The sequence below is a fragment of the Octodon degus genome, unplaced genomic scaffold (genome assembly GCF_000260255.1).
Source record: "Octodon degus isolate 3935 unplaced genomic scaffold, OctDeg1.0 scaffold00248, whole genome shotgun sequence".
NCBI lineage: Eukaryota > Metazoa > Chordata > Mammalia > Rodentia > Octodontidae > Octodon > Octodon degus.
In genome coordinates, this window is record NW_004524824.1 from 766851 (window position 1) to 782862 (window position 16012).

The following is a 16012-nucleotide window of genomic DNA, read 5'->3' on the forward strand; positions in this document are numbered from 1 at the left end:
AGCACATGTTCTGTGTGCACGAACCGACACCCCACAGTAAGTACATTGGTTGTGGATTGCAAGTGTGTGCTAATAAAAGTACAAGGCAACATCCACATCTCTGTAGAAATGTACAAAAATGTCAGGCTTCTCATCAAATTTGTTTTGAAAAAATTAACACAGCGTCCTCCTTTGGGGATCTCATGGAAATTTGTGGTTATCATTCAGTGTGCAGAGTGAGCTCATGGAGTCATCTTGCCCTGGGAGGCAGACGGGGGACTCGGCCGAGCAAAGACCAACATTCTGAAAATATCTAAGAACAGGGTCCAGGTGTGTGTGTGCATGCGTGCGTGCGTGCATGTGTATGTGTGTGTGTGTGTGTGTGTGTGTGCGTGCATGTGTTCAGCACACATGGTTTTAGTGCAGTTGCACTTAGGAAGCTGATTTAGCTGATCTCCTCATTCTGAAGATATGAGAGACAACCGTGGCAGGGCTGTCCCGCTCTCACGGGCTGCTGTGCTTCAAATGGAATCCAGGATTGCCATTTTGGGCAAAACCAGACTTCCCTTGGTATAGACGAACCCATCTGCCAGGGTTTTCTCGACCACAGGCTGACAGGAGACATGTCTGCTTGCTTATTGCTAAGCTCGCTCACCTAACAACCAATCGACTCTTCTCTCAACCAATGGCTCTTTCTAGGTTCTGTTGTGCAGCTTTTACTTTGCTGTTTTGTATATTTAGACTGTGGACACTTTCTACCTCACTCAACAGGTGAGCTTCTGAATTTTGAGCCCTACCGACTGAAGGGCAAGAGTTTTTCTCCCTAACTTTCTCTACACACTCATGAACACATGGGCAATTTTCTTGTTCATTTCCCCCCAATATCTCACACATAGTTGTGCATATTTATTTTGTTGAACAGAATAACTTGATTTATTGTTCTGTGTTTTTGATTACATGTTATGTGGAGAAAACTCTACCTTATTGGTTTTTTTTTTAATTGCTATGTATCTACTACATTATCCAACTAAATCTGCATCTGCATAACGAATGAATTACAGACCTGAAAAATACTGCGGCTGCTGCTTCCTTCTCTATCCCTACAGCCACCAAATGATTCATACATTTCAGAGCTTCAGGTTTTGTTTTGCAAAGAAAAAATAGGAGACAGCTACTTATTTCTGTTGGTCTATTTTCAGTGGAGAAGTTGGGTTTAACATAAAATAAATGAACCAAGGTCAATATGTTGGTAAGGGACAGAGCTGGAGTCTAAATCTAGAATGACTTTGCAGCCCAAGGTCTTGGCCACAAAGATATCTTCCCGCTAACATTTATTACAGTTGTTTATGTCGGCTCTGCAGTCTGGGATAAAGATTTGTTAGGCTGCTTTAGAGCCAAGGTCACCAAATTATTCACGAAAAGAGGAGCAACAGAGACAGTTGATGTCCTTCAATCCCCGCCACACAATCCAGATTTCGGGTTCTTGTCTTCTGTGTTTTCTCCATGGCTGTATTTATTATGTGAAAACTTTGGCCAAGGTGAAGCCGCAGTGATTCTAGGTCACATTGTAAGAGGCAGGGGCAATGGGCTTGTCTACCAAGAATACATTAACCAATGCATTAAAACAAGCAAGCCAATCAAAGAAACAAACACAGCAGTTCTAGACAGCATCACAGCTCCCTGGAGAAGGAAAATATGATGACAATTAAAACATTTGGTATTGTTCTGTCACAAAGTATGGACTTGCATCTGTACCAATATTAATAATATATGATGAGTACTGGTTAACACTGCCTAAAATAGTTTAAAATGTCCTGTCTACCTGAGGCCGGCCTGTTTTACGATCCCTTCGTTTTTCTCCCTGTCTTTTATCTTGTCTATCAGGGGTCCCAAGGCAATAACAGAAGTAGCAGATGAGATATGGAAGTTTGTTCCATGTATTTCACATACATGTCTTCTCTTCATTGTCACAATGATGTCGTCAGGACACAATATCACTCATACTTAAGGAGGGTCATGAGGACGAGAAGGGTGACTCAGACGCGCATTAACATGCAGTCACTGAGTGGAAGAAATGGGGTCTGGATCAAGTCTGCCTGACTCCAAGGCTTGTCATGTTGATGCTTTGTCCGATTTTCCAGCGAACTGCCATTCGTTCTACACTCCTGTCTTTGCATGGGCTCTATTTGCTCCCTGGATTGCTGTGTCCACTCATCCACCTGGTTGTGTTCTCTTCATGCTTTGGAAATCAGCTGTGCCTCAGTGTTTGGAAGTCTTCCTGTGCCCTCACCTTCTACCAAGTTAACTGACTCTGTCTTCTCTGCTTGTTTCTCATCCATAGACAAACAGATAGGTAGATGAGAGACCGACAGACAGACAGACAGACAGACAGACAGACAGACAGACAGACAGACAGATGATAGATAGCTAGCCCCATCTATAACACAGTCTTTATGAAATCATATTTAATGTTTTCTACAACACATTGTGAGCTCTTCAAGCACAAGGTGAGTGTGACCTTCTGCTTCTAATTTCCAACAAAGTGCCTGGCTTGCTATCGACACATAGGTCAACAAAATGAATGAAAGAGTGCTGAATTAATACTGTGTTTTGCTTTAACATCGATGGAACAGAAGAGTTGCCAAAGTGGAATAAAGAACTAGAATGTAGTTTTCACACAAGTTGATCAAATGCCAGGTTTACTAATTTTACTTTGTAAACTTGCTCATTTGTTTCTAGCTCTTTCTGGTTTTGCTCATCTCTATCTTTGTCTATCTATGTTTAAATTTTTTATATATCTATCATACATATAGAAGAGCTAATGTTATCTATATCTAGGACTATCTATCTATATCTGTCTATCTGTCTATCTATCTATCTATCATCATCTATTTATCTGTCTATCTTCCATCTACCTATCTGCTTTTTATGTAAAAATAAGGGCACTCTTTTATATTACTATAACACACTCATCAAAAACAAATTTAACAGTGAATTAAAACATGTTAGTTGCATAATTTATGGCCAATCTTTCACATCTCACTTCTTGTCTTAATGGTACACCCTTTATAGGTTTTTATTTTCATCCCAATATTATAAGTTGTGTTCAGTTGTTGTCTCTCCTGTAGCTCACTTGATCCAGAGTTGTTCCTCAGTCATTACTTTCTCTCTCTTTCTTACTGTTATTTCTTTGCCACGCATTAGCATATTTGCCAGGGACATCACAACACCTGATGGTTCTGTATGATGTTTCCTCATGATGACACTCAATTCATTTTTCTTCTTCTTTTTTAAGCAATTAGTACAGGGGTCCAGGGCCTCACTACACAGATCGGACTCGTAGCTAGCTTCCTGTTTTCAGCCTCCCAAGTGCTGGGATTACAGGTCCAGTCTCAGGTGTCCTCTCAGTGTGCCCGGGGGTAGGGGCCAGCATGGCAAGCTGGGGACTGAACCCCAGTCCCTGTGTCTGCCTAAGTAGGTGCTTTAATGCCCTGAGCTGTCTGGCCGGCCCAGTTTGTGCATTTTTGGAAAGAACTCACGAGCACCATTTTGCATTCACCACAGAGCATCACACCTAGAGGCACAGCCTCTGCTGCTCTGCTGTGGTTTCGTTTTTATCCCTATGATTGCTAAGGGTAACTTTTGATCATTGCCTTGTGGTGTCTTCAGCTTCTTCCCTTGAAAGAAGGGTATCACTTCATCTAGGCATGTGACAAATAAGAAAATGTTTTGGAACTACATAAATGTTTGTCTTTTTCTACAAAGTTTTCATTCTTGCCTGAATCAATTACCATGACTACCACACAATGGTGATTTTGTAACTGCGTAATTCCTCACTTTTTAGAACAGTATTCCAGGCTAAGTAATATCCTTTCTTCCTTATTGATTGATTTTAATACGTTCTCATAGGTTTTTGTCCTGTTCAATGATATGCAAACCTTTTAAAAACCATGAGATAATTTATGCTTGGCAGTGGAGCGCTCTTCAATGTGGGCTTTCTTCCCTTGTGCTATTGATATTTTACACAAATGTCTTTTTGTTATTTCTCCTTGTATAAGAATAGTAAGACTCTGGAAAATTTTGCTAGGGCTGGGTAGATGGCTAAGTAGAATAAGCACTTCCCTGGCAAGCACAAGGGCCTGAATTCAATCCCTGGTTCTGCAAAAAACAAAAAAGAACAACAAACAAACAAACAAACAAACAAACAAACCAAATTTGCTAAGGGCTGGCCAGATAGCTCAGTGGATTAAAGCACCTGCGTAGGCAGACACAGGGATCTGGGTTTGATTCTCAGCCTGCTGTACCAGCCCTGGCCCCCAGGGAGCACTGAGATAGTGATTGAGACTGGGTGTGGTAGCAAGTACTTGTAATCCCAGGGCATGGGAGGCTGAAAACAGGAGGATCTCTGCGAATCCAATCTGTGTAGTGAGACCATGTAGACCTGTGCTAAATGCAAAAAAAAAAAAAAAAGAAAGAAAGAAAGAAAATTTTGCTCTTAAATGAGAAAGTACTGTAGTACAAAAATGAATGAAGGATAGTTTGGTGGTCTAAGTGCCTGTTGGCAAACTCAAAGACCTGGGTTTGATCCCTGGTACCTCGTGCTATACCAGCTCTTGAACCCTGGTGAGCTCTGCTGGCCACTGAAATCGGGCATGGTGGTGCACGCCTATAATCCCAACACTGGGGTGGCTAAGACAGGAGAATCACTAGGAGTCTGAGCTGCATAGTGAGACTCTGTACCAAATACATAAAATATTAATTAATTAATTAATTAATTAAAAAAGGAAAGAAAAGAAATGGTTTTCTAAACCATAAGAGCTGTGTCCAGCTGCTTGCTGTAGCTCTGGAGGTCAGGGGAGAGCGTGAACCTTTCCTCACTCCTGACATCCTCTAGGTATCCCGATGTGTGCCAGCAGGAATTTTCTGGCCTTCCTTCCCAGGAGAAATGGCTGCGATCATTGTACCAGCACGTGGCTGTACATCTTCAATATGATTTCTCATTTCATTTTGGCCTCGAACTCAGACCCTTGCACTTGCCAGGGAAGTGCTTATTCTACTGAGCCATCTCCCCGGCCTCTGCAAGGAGCTTAGAACTTAGCATAGCTTCCCTTAAAATTCCACGTACTTCTCTCCAGTGAGTCTTTAGGAACAAGATATCAGTGAAAGGGAAATTATCTGCAGCAAGGAGTGACTTTCCCCATAGGTCATCCTGCCAAACATGTAAAGGAGGAATCATGACCTTAGAATCGTCTAGTGAAATCAGGTCATTTGGATTCTGAGCTCGGCTCTTTGGTGTCTCAGAGGGCTGTGTCTGGAGCCAAGGACGTCCCTTCTGAAGAGGCAAATGCAATTACCCAGCCTCAGTGCCTGTCGCTGCCATTTCAGGTTCACTGATCCTTCTTCCCCTCAACCTCGTGGCCCATGCCCAGTCTTCATCTTGGTGTGGCCCATCACAGACAACTGCCCTAGATAACGACAACTTGAAATGCTTGGGTGAATTTGCTCAAGAAAGTGTAGTCTCCATCACATTCTTCCTTAAAATGTGTGTGGCCAGCTGGAACATTCATTTATCTCAGATTGATAAGCAAGCCCAGGTTTGATTTCATCAGCTCCAAATTTGCTTTGACACAGGAATGTTGACTCTGAAACCTGGACCAGGATAGGATCACGAGCTTTTCCCAAAGGGTGGTCCTTGGTGTAGGCTGCCTCTAATGTGACCAGACTTGAGTGTCCTATAGAGCTTTAGCTGTAATTGCATGTGAAAGGCTTGCTCTGTACTGAAAGGGGCTGTAGCATTCTTGAACAGATGCAATTTGAAGTGCTGTTGTGTTCTCAGAAAGGTATCTGGGAACGGGAAGGCTTTCACTACTCTTATGAATACACACACATGCACACGCTTGCACACACACACACACACTACAACACTCTGTTGTCTTCTACTTACAAGAGAAAAGAAATAATAGAAGTGGTGTCCCTAACACGTTTCTCATTCTTCTTAGTGTTTTGTCATCGAAACTGTATTTTCTCTTGTATAATTTATAAAGATAGAGAAATAAAATTTTGATTCAACTTGCTTTTATTATTTGTAAGACTGTGTTCTGACAAATCTGCTTGTGACAAGCAGAGAAACATTAAAAGCTGACACCTGCTATTAAGTTGGAATTTTTGATGAGGCTCAAAGATGGATCTTCATGACCTGGAAAAATAAACCAAGGTCACCAATTGACTCATGCGAAGTCTTTTCAGCCATTTATATTACAATGTAATTACAGCAGACTGATGTACAATCCAGGAAAAGCTGTAACCTGGTCACATTGATACATATGCATTGTGTGATGAATAAATGAAGAGTAAAATATGCCCAGGAAGCTGCGTAAACTATTCATATTGAGGAGGGTCTACGGATTGTACAAGCATTTCAAATAAACATTAGTTTCTGCATCCCCACCCTTCAGTGATACTCGAGTTTTCTTGATTCTTTTAATTTTTCTGGTATTCATTTATTATTATTGCTACTAGTTCTACTTCTTTAGCCTATGCTTTAAATTACAATTTTACCTGATCGTAGAAAGGAACATCGTTCCACAATTGAAATATTCTCTCTGATTAAAATGTTGGAAGAACACCTAAATATATCCTGTCACGCTTTACACCTTGTCCTCTGCTGCGGAGGGTGTGGGGAGCATTCCTGTGCCGCAGTGATGCGCAGAATTGTAGGAGGGAAGGCCCTTGTCTCTGAAAACTGCTTTCTTATTTATTTCCCATCTAGGCTGCGACCCATTAAGTCAGTGTGTAGCTCTCTCCTCTGGGAGTATTAGTACAAATCAAAACCAGGAAATTCCGTATGGAAACATTTTCTTCTTGGCAGCACTTTGTCTTTTCCATGCAAACAAGAGGGATTTGTTGCCAGGCAGTCTGTGATATCAGGAAAACAATAGTGAAGAACTTGGTAGTTTTAAAATATCATAAGCAGCTAACTAGCCTTTTACTTGTTATTAATCAAGAGTAGCTCCTTCCCATAGTTGTAGCTGGGAGGAAAAGAAACAAAAATCATAAAAACTAGCAAGCAAAGAAAACCCCAGAAATGATGAGGAAGCAAATATAGGTGAGGCGGTGTATACTGCTGAGCTCGACCGCGGGAAGCGCTCGTCCTCACGTGGGAGGAGAGCGGGTGCGGCGCGCACTGGGAAGCTGGAGGAGCTGCAGAGCCGAAGCACACGCACAGGGCCGGAGAGCACCAGAGGCGGACGGCTGCGCGGCTCCCCTGGTTAATAGCAGATTGAGCTCCTTGCTGGGATTAGTGTAGCTCCTGCTCAGTTCCCAGTAATACTGATACTAAACCTCTCCCACACTGGAACAAGTGGGGGATTAACGTGTTTCCAGGTTCATTTGCCTGTGAACCTTAATGGTTGATTTCTTGTACTGAAAAAAATTCCGTGGCTACTCCACAAATGATTTTCCTTAAAGACATGGTGAACTGTAGACATTTTAGGTATAAAATATTACTTTAGGACCTTTGAAAAAACTTAAAAACAAGATTCCTTTCTGCATTATTTTTTATATTTTCACATTGAAGGTAATTATTTCCTTTCTCATTCTCTCGATTTTTTTTCTTATTTTTTTATTTTCTGTATTTTTAGGGAAGGGTCTATAGGAATTCAGGGTCTGAATACTAGATCAGACTTGTACTGATTCGCCTGTTTCCAGCCTCCCAAGAGCTAGGATTACAGGCATGCACCACCACACCCAGTCTCAATGCCATCTCAGTGCACCCCAGGGGTGGGATCAGCAGGGCAGGCCCGGGGATCGAACCCTGGGCACTGCGCCTGCTTGCAGGCGCTTTAATGTGCTGAGCTATTTGGTCAGCTGATCCTTTTGCCATTTTAAAGAAAACCCTTCTCTTTACTTCTTGTTTCCTACCTTTTATTTTGCTCTTTATTTAGCATTTGGGTTTTTCATACTGGGAAGCCGTGCAATACTTAGGTATCTGTGTCTGATTTATTTCACTAAACATTAGGGTCTCAAGGTGTGTCCATTTTCCTACACATAACTCGAGCTGTCTTTCTTTATGGCAGAGTAGTACTCCGTGGTGCGCAAACTCCACACCTTTTTTTTTTTTTTTTTGATCTGTTTGTCTATTAATGGACATCTGGGCTGTTTCCTAGATTTATGAATTATGAATTATGCCACTATAAACATAGGTATGCACATATAACTGTAATACATCTTTAACTCTTTCATATGATACCTGGTAGAGGAATCGCTGAGCCACGTGGAATTTCTAGTTGTTTTTTGAGGACGCGCCATGTGTGTCACTGTAGTACAATGACTTGCAGTGTTCTCGTACAAATGTCGTTTTCTGCCTATGCGAGTCCGTGGCAGCTTTGTTAGGAATTCACTGGATATTAAATATCACCTTATATCTAATATGAATTGTGCCTCTTTTCTTTTTCCTTTCCTTTTTGTGTAAGGTGTAACACGAACATGCGCGGCGAGCACGCGTGGTGATCTTGAAGCAAGTTCTGGTTTGCTTTGTGTTTCATTTACAGTTTTACCGCTTAGATTTGACACATTGTATATAAAATGAGAACATGTGCCTCTGTGATTCTAAATTCTTCCAGACGGAACTGTTAATAAAAAAAAAAAAAAAAGTAAAACCAGCCTTCCCCCCAGAAGTCCCCCAAAACACTGCTACTGCGTTTCGTAGATCACTGTTCCGGCGACCTGGGCGACAGAGTCCTGGTGCCAGCGGTGGGTCCACGAGCCCGCGTGGGCGCACACGCGATTGCACGGCAGGAGCAAGCGTGCTGCGTGCAAAGCCAGGCTGGGCCTCCGCGGCGCGCTCCCGGAACGCAGAACGCGTCTCTGGGCGGGCGTGCAGCGCAGCGACTGCCCTAGTCAAACATGCACACACGGCTCATTTGCGACCGCCTAAAGTTCCAACGAATAGAGACTCGTCCCCACTGAAGGTCTGCCACGGTGACTGTGACCACTGAGCTCGGGTGTTAGCCGCAACGCCCGCTTAGAGAAAGCACAGCCCTAAATTCAAGGGCTCGGTTTGCCTCTTGGAAAAATGGTACCAGAATCTGTTCACTCTTCGCAAGGCTTGGAAGAAAACATAAGCTTGTTGGCTTCAACCCATTCATTTTTTTTTTTTTAATCAGGCAACAAAAACTGCGAAGGTTTGGATCCCATGTTTGATGGAGAAGCCAGAAAACATCTCTCCCTCAGCGAGATCCTAGCTGAAAAACAGCCTGGAAAGTTGCGTTAATTGCTACGCAGTGAAGGTTACCTTGGCGAACGTCGTGTCAGTTAGTGCCTGGACTTTCTCTAAATCTACAATTGCACCCATACCACCCATCACTGATGCAATCACAGGGACCTTGTAGGTTAAGGAGGTCTGTAGATTTCCAGTACTTGAATCATTTATTTTGTTAAAAAAGATGCGTTGTGTAACTCACCAACTTGCCTCAAGCATTGTTTTTTTGTTGTTGTTTGATTTTTTTGTTTTGTTTTGTTTTGTTTTTTGGCGGAACCTGGGATTGAACTCAGGCCCTTGCGCTCGCGAGGGAAGCGCTTATTCTACTGAGCCATCTCCCCAGCCTCTCAAACATTGTTTTTGCCACAAAGGAAAAATTGTATGTGTGTGAGTGTGTGTTTATTTTGTAGAGCAGTTTAATAGAAAGTGATGGTTGTTAATGTGTCTATTTATTTAATAATTACGGTAAAGATACTTATTTTTTACACTAGTAACTACTAAGGAATACTTATAGCCTATGTCTTTAAAAACTATACCTGAAGTTAAATTGTGAACGCTGAACTTCAGCAGATACCTACTTTTAAAATAATCTCTCTTAAACAGTCCTTCATCTTAAGTATAAATTAATTTATCACTAAGTACTTATATTTTATATTAAAATTAAAAAAAATAGTTTAGAGGAGAAAACATCTCTCTTAAATTCAATGAGTACATGTTAAATACCTCTGCAACTGGTTATCTAAGGAGTATGATAACTTACCTGAAGATATACATTTTTTTTTCTTGTATTTAGGCCAGCGTCTACAGGGTCTATGGAATCTCACTATACAGATTGGACTCGTAGTGACCCTGCGGTTTTCAGCCTCCCAAGCACTGGATTACAGGTGCACACCACCACGCCCAGTCTCAAGGCTGTCTCAGCGCAGCCTGGGGGCGGGGCCGGCACAGCATGCAGGGGATCGAATCTGGCCACTGCGCTCTGCCGAGGCAGGTGCTTTAGTCCACTGAGCTATCAGGCTGGTCCTTCCTGAAGATATTTTTTAAAATGTATTGGCATTTTTTTATGAGATGCCAATTAACTGGAATAACACTGGCATTTAGCTTGGGGGCTCAGGCTCTCTATCATGCAGAGCATGCATTGCCAGCCCACCCGGGAACGAAGACAGTTCTCATCTCTGACATCTCTGTGTTGCCTCTTGTCTGGCTGAGCATTTTCTCCACCATCACAGAAGCTTTCTCGGTGACCAGCAGGGCCCCAGGACTGCGGAGTTTGCACAGGCTTGGGGTGTACTGGGGTGACCAAGCCCTGAGCCTGTCCAAGCTGAGGTGAGGCACCTCTGAGGCCATCTTCCACGGTCTCCCAGAGCCTGTGCAGGGGCTGTGCTCCTCTCTCTCACCACGACATCCTGCCTCTTCCTTGTCCTTTGTTTTATTTTCTTCTTTCCTGTACCCATCTTTAATTTAGATCAAAACACAAAGGGACGAATTCTCTGAATAATCCCTTTGTTCTTTCTCCCTGTGATTATTTGTATTCCACTGTTACTGAATCCACTAATGTAAACTGTTCTATTTTGAAAGTACAGTCAGCAAAATGCCAGATTCCTACTCAATTTTCTTATTTAATGCACATATAGATACTATGGGAGACCCCAAACCTAAGTTCTATTAAGAAACAAGCAGAGGCCAGGGAGATGGCTCAGTGGAATAAGTGCTTCCCTGGCAAGCGCAAGGGCCTGAGTTCAATCCCTGGTTTCGCTAAAAAAAAAAAATACAAAGAAAAAAAAAGAAAGAAAGAAAGAAAAAGAAACAAGCAGTACATGACTACCTAATAGATTAGGAAAAAAAAATAGAAGTTGTGTGTGGGCAGACAGAGGATATTATTAGACATAGATATCTTGATAACACATCAGAATTATGGTATATGGAGAGAGGAAAGAAAACGCTACATTAGAAGTCACAGGAACTTAAGTGACACAAGAGGAAATTGTTTATGAAAAGGACACACATACATACATACATACATTTATAAACACTTATGTAACTTTGGTTCCAGAAAGCATATGTTTATTAGAACACAGCAATATTAAAGCTACAGAGAGTTATGCATATTTAATATGCTACTTAAGTTAGGTAAGTATGTAATAGGTTTGAGACGCAAATGTTTCAAATCCTTAATTGGCTTAACATGGCATTCTCGTGGGTAGCAAGTGCAAGGGGAGCAACGTAGGCTGCGCTGTTTCCTCATGATGTTCAGTAAATGTGGTTTAGCTACGATTAAGGTTTTCAGCACACTTAGATCGAAATACTATGTTTACACCACTGCACCATTTAGAATTTAAGATAATTAGCACCCAGTCATCACTGTGAATCTTCATGAAGTCTTTCCAAAGTATCATTTACTTACTGAACAAAGACTTATTGAGTACAAATCATTATGGTCTCCATGTTGGAAATATATTGATATGCAGCTATCGATATATATATTGATATGCAGCTATCTATCTATCTATCTATCTATCTATATATTATATCGAGCTGTATTCCAGTATATATATATATATATATATATATATATATACTGCAAAGTAATAGTGGGATGAATCAAATGTTCATGAAAATGAGTGTACGGTTAGACTTGGCCCATATGATAGGTCCAGGGAAGGATCAGTGAGGAAGTGACACTGGAGCTAAGAGCTGAGTTGATATAAGTGATTTTAATGGGAGTACAGGAGTAGGAGAATCATAACACTGCCTAACTTGTCTTTTGAGAGAAACATTTGGGGTGTATAAGACTGAGTAGGTTACTAGAGCTGATATAGTAACCAGCTGAGAGATCTTGGAAAAGGTGATACAAGAGGGAAGAGTGCCAGTATGAACTGGGAAGACAGTGGCAGAGTCTGAATGTAGGAATACAGCTCCAAGAAAGAGTGACTTGCATGTGTGGGAAAGACAGAGGGCAGGACCCTGGACGCTGAGGCAGGATGGGAGGATTGGCAGCTTGAGTTCAGCCCAGGAAGCAGCAAATTACTGAGAAGCTGTTTAAAAATCAAAAAGAACCTGGAATACAGCTCAGTAGGAAGGCCCTGAATTTGATTTCCAGTAGCACAAAAGAGGAAGTAAGTGCAGGTTGGCTGCTGGTTCTTCTAGACAGTGTTCCTAGGTAGATCGCGATAGTGAAGTGCAGAATAACTGTGAAATGACTCTTGTCTGTTGAGTTCCGACGGCTTCTTGTGATTGGAGCAGCATCAGGACGCTCAGAGGAGCTGTCAGTAGGCACGCGAGCACACATGAGCCTGGGACCTGGAGCACAGGACCAGCTCAGAGGTGAAGATGTTGAATTCCAGCACCATACCGGTTTGCAGTTGGTTTTGATGGTATCGCTTAGAGTACTTAGGAGGAGAGGGGTGTGTGGCAAGAAAATTCCTGGAAATAAAAGCACCTTTGAAGAGCTCCAATTTTGAATATTTAGACAGTGCTCAAAACAGCAAAGGAAAGGCAAGTGAGGTAGAGAGAAACAGAAACGATGTCATCATATCAGGTAGGCAAAAGAGGGCTCTGAGATGGTTTACAGGACCAATTTTTTTTTTTTGTATTTTAGGGAAGGGTCTACAGGGTGTTCAGGGTCTCACTACTAGATCAGATTTGTAGTGATCTGCCTGTTTACAGCCTCCCAAGAGCTGGGATTACAGGCATGTGCCACCATACCAAGTCTCAATTGCCATCTCAGCGTGCCCTGGAGGTGGGGGTGGCATGGCAGGCCCGGGGTTCAAATAGCTCAGGGGATTAAAGCACCTGCAAGCAGGTTCAGGGCCCGGGGTTCAATCCCCGGGCCTGCTTGCAGGTGCTTTAATCCCCTGAGCTATTTGACTGGCCCCTACAGGACAAGTTCTACACAGGGGAAAAAGAATGAACTTGAGTTGCTTGCTTACTTTGGCAGCAAATAAGAACAAAGGACTAAAGGCAAATGTTGGTACGAGCACTAGTGTCCACTCTAGACTGGGATCAAAGTTTTAAGGACCTTCAGCGTCCACGTAGCATTACTAACCCTGTAGAGGCAGCACTGGGTAGAAATGAGAAGTGCTTGGCCAGGGCTTAGCAGCACATGCTTCACTGGCAGGAATTCCAGCAAGAACAGGGGAGGACTTGGTTGGACTCACGGCATGCCTGTAACCTCCTCCATACTGTTGAGCACCAAGAGAAACTGAAGCCGGGTTCCTCACTTTAACGTAATGTGGGAAATCTGGGTAGCGCAAAGTGAGTCCTTGGGAAGTCGAGGGGCTAATGATTCACAGAGCCTTGGTTGCCACAGAGCTCACTGCAGTTAAACCATATGTACTGAGCGCCCTCAGAGGGGCGCAACGGCCCTGCACTCAGCCGCTTTGCACCTCCCATCCTCTGTGTTACTTAAGCTATCGTACCTGCTCTTCAGGTCTTCCTCTTCCATCCCTGATCATCCGTCGTGATTTCAACTCCTGTCAGGTCAAATTGTGATGATTTCAAATAGTGGCCCGTGACTGAAAATCCTCCCCTTGTGCCCCAAACAGTTACTAATTCGATGCTTTAATCGGTTATGAGACCATGGTTTTTTTTTTCTTCTTCCTGTAATAAAACCGAAGTTTGGGATAATGGGTGTTTCTTTACCCAGCTGTCAGTGCCGATGCAGTTTTGCTATCTGTGTTCAGTGGTAGTCAGGCAAAGTTACTGACTTCCACGTCTGTTTGACATAAGGGTATTCACCAATGTGCTCAAAGCAATAGTTCACAGTAGCTAGTCTCTGCGTCCTTCTAAACCATCTGAGAAGCTTGTTAAAAATGCTCACCTTTAGTGTTAGCATTTCAGATTCACTAAGTTCTCTTTGGCATGCAGAAGTATCAGTTATTGAACAGCCACCAACACAATGCTGTCTTCTACCGAGCACTGAGTGGGGAAGCCGAGTCACGCAGTTGTTGGCCGTCTAGTTGGGTGTGCTGGATCTGAACCCACACTGTCACTTAGTATCTGAGACTGTGGGCCGTTCATGTAAGCATGAGTTTTCTTGTGCGTAAGATGCTGTACAAAGTAGTAGTAGCTGCATCACAGTTTTGTTCTGAGGATCGCACGGTCATGTGACGCTCTTAGCTCCGAGGCTCACACACACTGTACGGATCAGTTCCCTGAAGAGCAGGGATTACGAGAGGAATTTGGCTGTGCTTGCTTAGGAAAGGGGATTTTGGGAAACATGAGTAAGGAATAAAAAGAGAGAAGTAAGAAAAGCTAAGGTGGGAAATTGATGAGCTAATGGGACTCAAGGCCAGAGAGGGCCTTCTGATAGAGACCCTACAATGGTCCCACTAGGAAAAGCACACACTGGGGATTTTATCCACTCAGGGCTGTTCCAGTATTTGAAAGATGCCTCGAAAAAGTACATAGGCCTCTCTTCTGGGTTGTGATGTGGGTGTCAATCAATCCTCCTTGGCTTCAGAGAAATACTCCTGGTGCAAAGCAAGAACATAGTTAGAACTTGATAGCAAGGGCTAGCCAAATAGCTCAGTGGATTAAAGTCCCTGCAAGCAGGCACAAGGGGTCGAACCCCTGGCCCGCTGTGCCCCTCCCCTCCCCTCCCCTCCCCCCCAGCATGCTGAGACAGCAATTCAGACTGGGTGTGGTGGCACATGCCTGTAACCCCAGCTCTTGGGAGGCTGCAAACAGGTGGATCACTATGAGTCCTATCTAGTAGTGAGACACGCAACACCCTGTAGACACTTCCATAAAAATTAAAAAAAAGGACTTGATAGAGACCCCAGCAATGCATATCAGGCTGTCAATTAGTTAAGTACTGGGCTATCACAGGCATTTACAACACCTGGGCAACCCAATGACATACTAAACACCCAGTAAATGTTAGCCGTATTCATTCACTCGATCAAGTTCATTATTTGCTCAGCTCATTTTCTTCCAGGAGAACAAAATGTTTAATATTCCAGTTCTATAGACACATAACTGTATACTTTAACTAACACTAATATGCACAGTGTTGTACTAAGAAGAAGCAGTTGTGTTTTAAAACTAAGTTAACTTTGCCACAGTTATCTCTTCTTCAGCAGGGGTAAATTGGAATGATGCTGAGAGAGAAGACATATATATCCCCAGAATTTAATCTTGACAAATATTTATGGACATGTCAGCAGATTTATATAAAGTACATGTTAATTAAAGATTTTAAATCCTAATTCAGTTAGGATTCCTATGCTGTGCACTCAGTTTATATTTGTAAATTACATTGTGTGGGGCTGATCTGATTCTGCGTGTCTCCTACTCTGGTTTCTGCGGCACTGGTTGTGTAATTCAGGTTCATAGAGTTTTATGAAGAGCTCCCACTTCGGTTAAATGAAAAATAATGTAAATATTATATATTGAATGATGGTTTATTCAAAAAACTTTAAAATTGTAAAATTTGATCATTATCTGTGGTCCTGTGAGTCATCGCAATGGCTTTATTCCTAATGATTAAATTAGATTTTTTTTCCTAATTTAAAGTGTTTAGGAAGGCAGATGAAAATGAATGGTAAAATTAAAATTATGTTTTGAAGCTAGCTAGTATAAGCCAGAAGAATTCAGAAATAACTTACAATCCTCAACTGCTTATGAAATTTTGGGTACACAGGGGAAAAAAAAAAAGAATTTACTGGGTTCTTTTATAGCAAAGAAATTTGGTAGACCCAATGGCAAAATGGGAGAAGGCTACACATACTGACTGTTCTTCTGGAACAAAAATAATTACTGGAAAATGTCAAC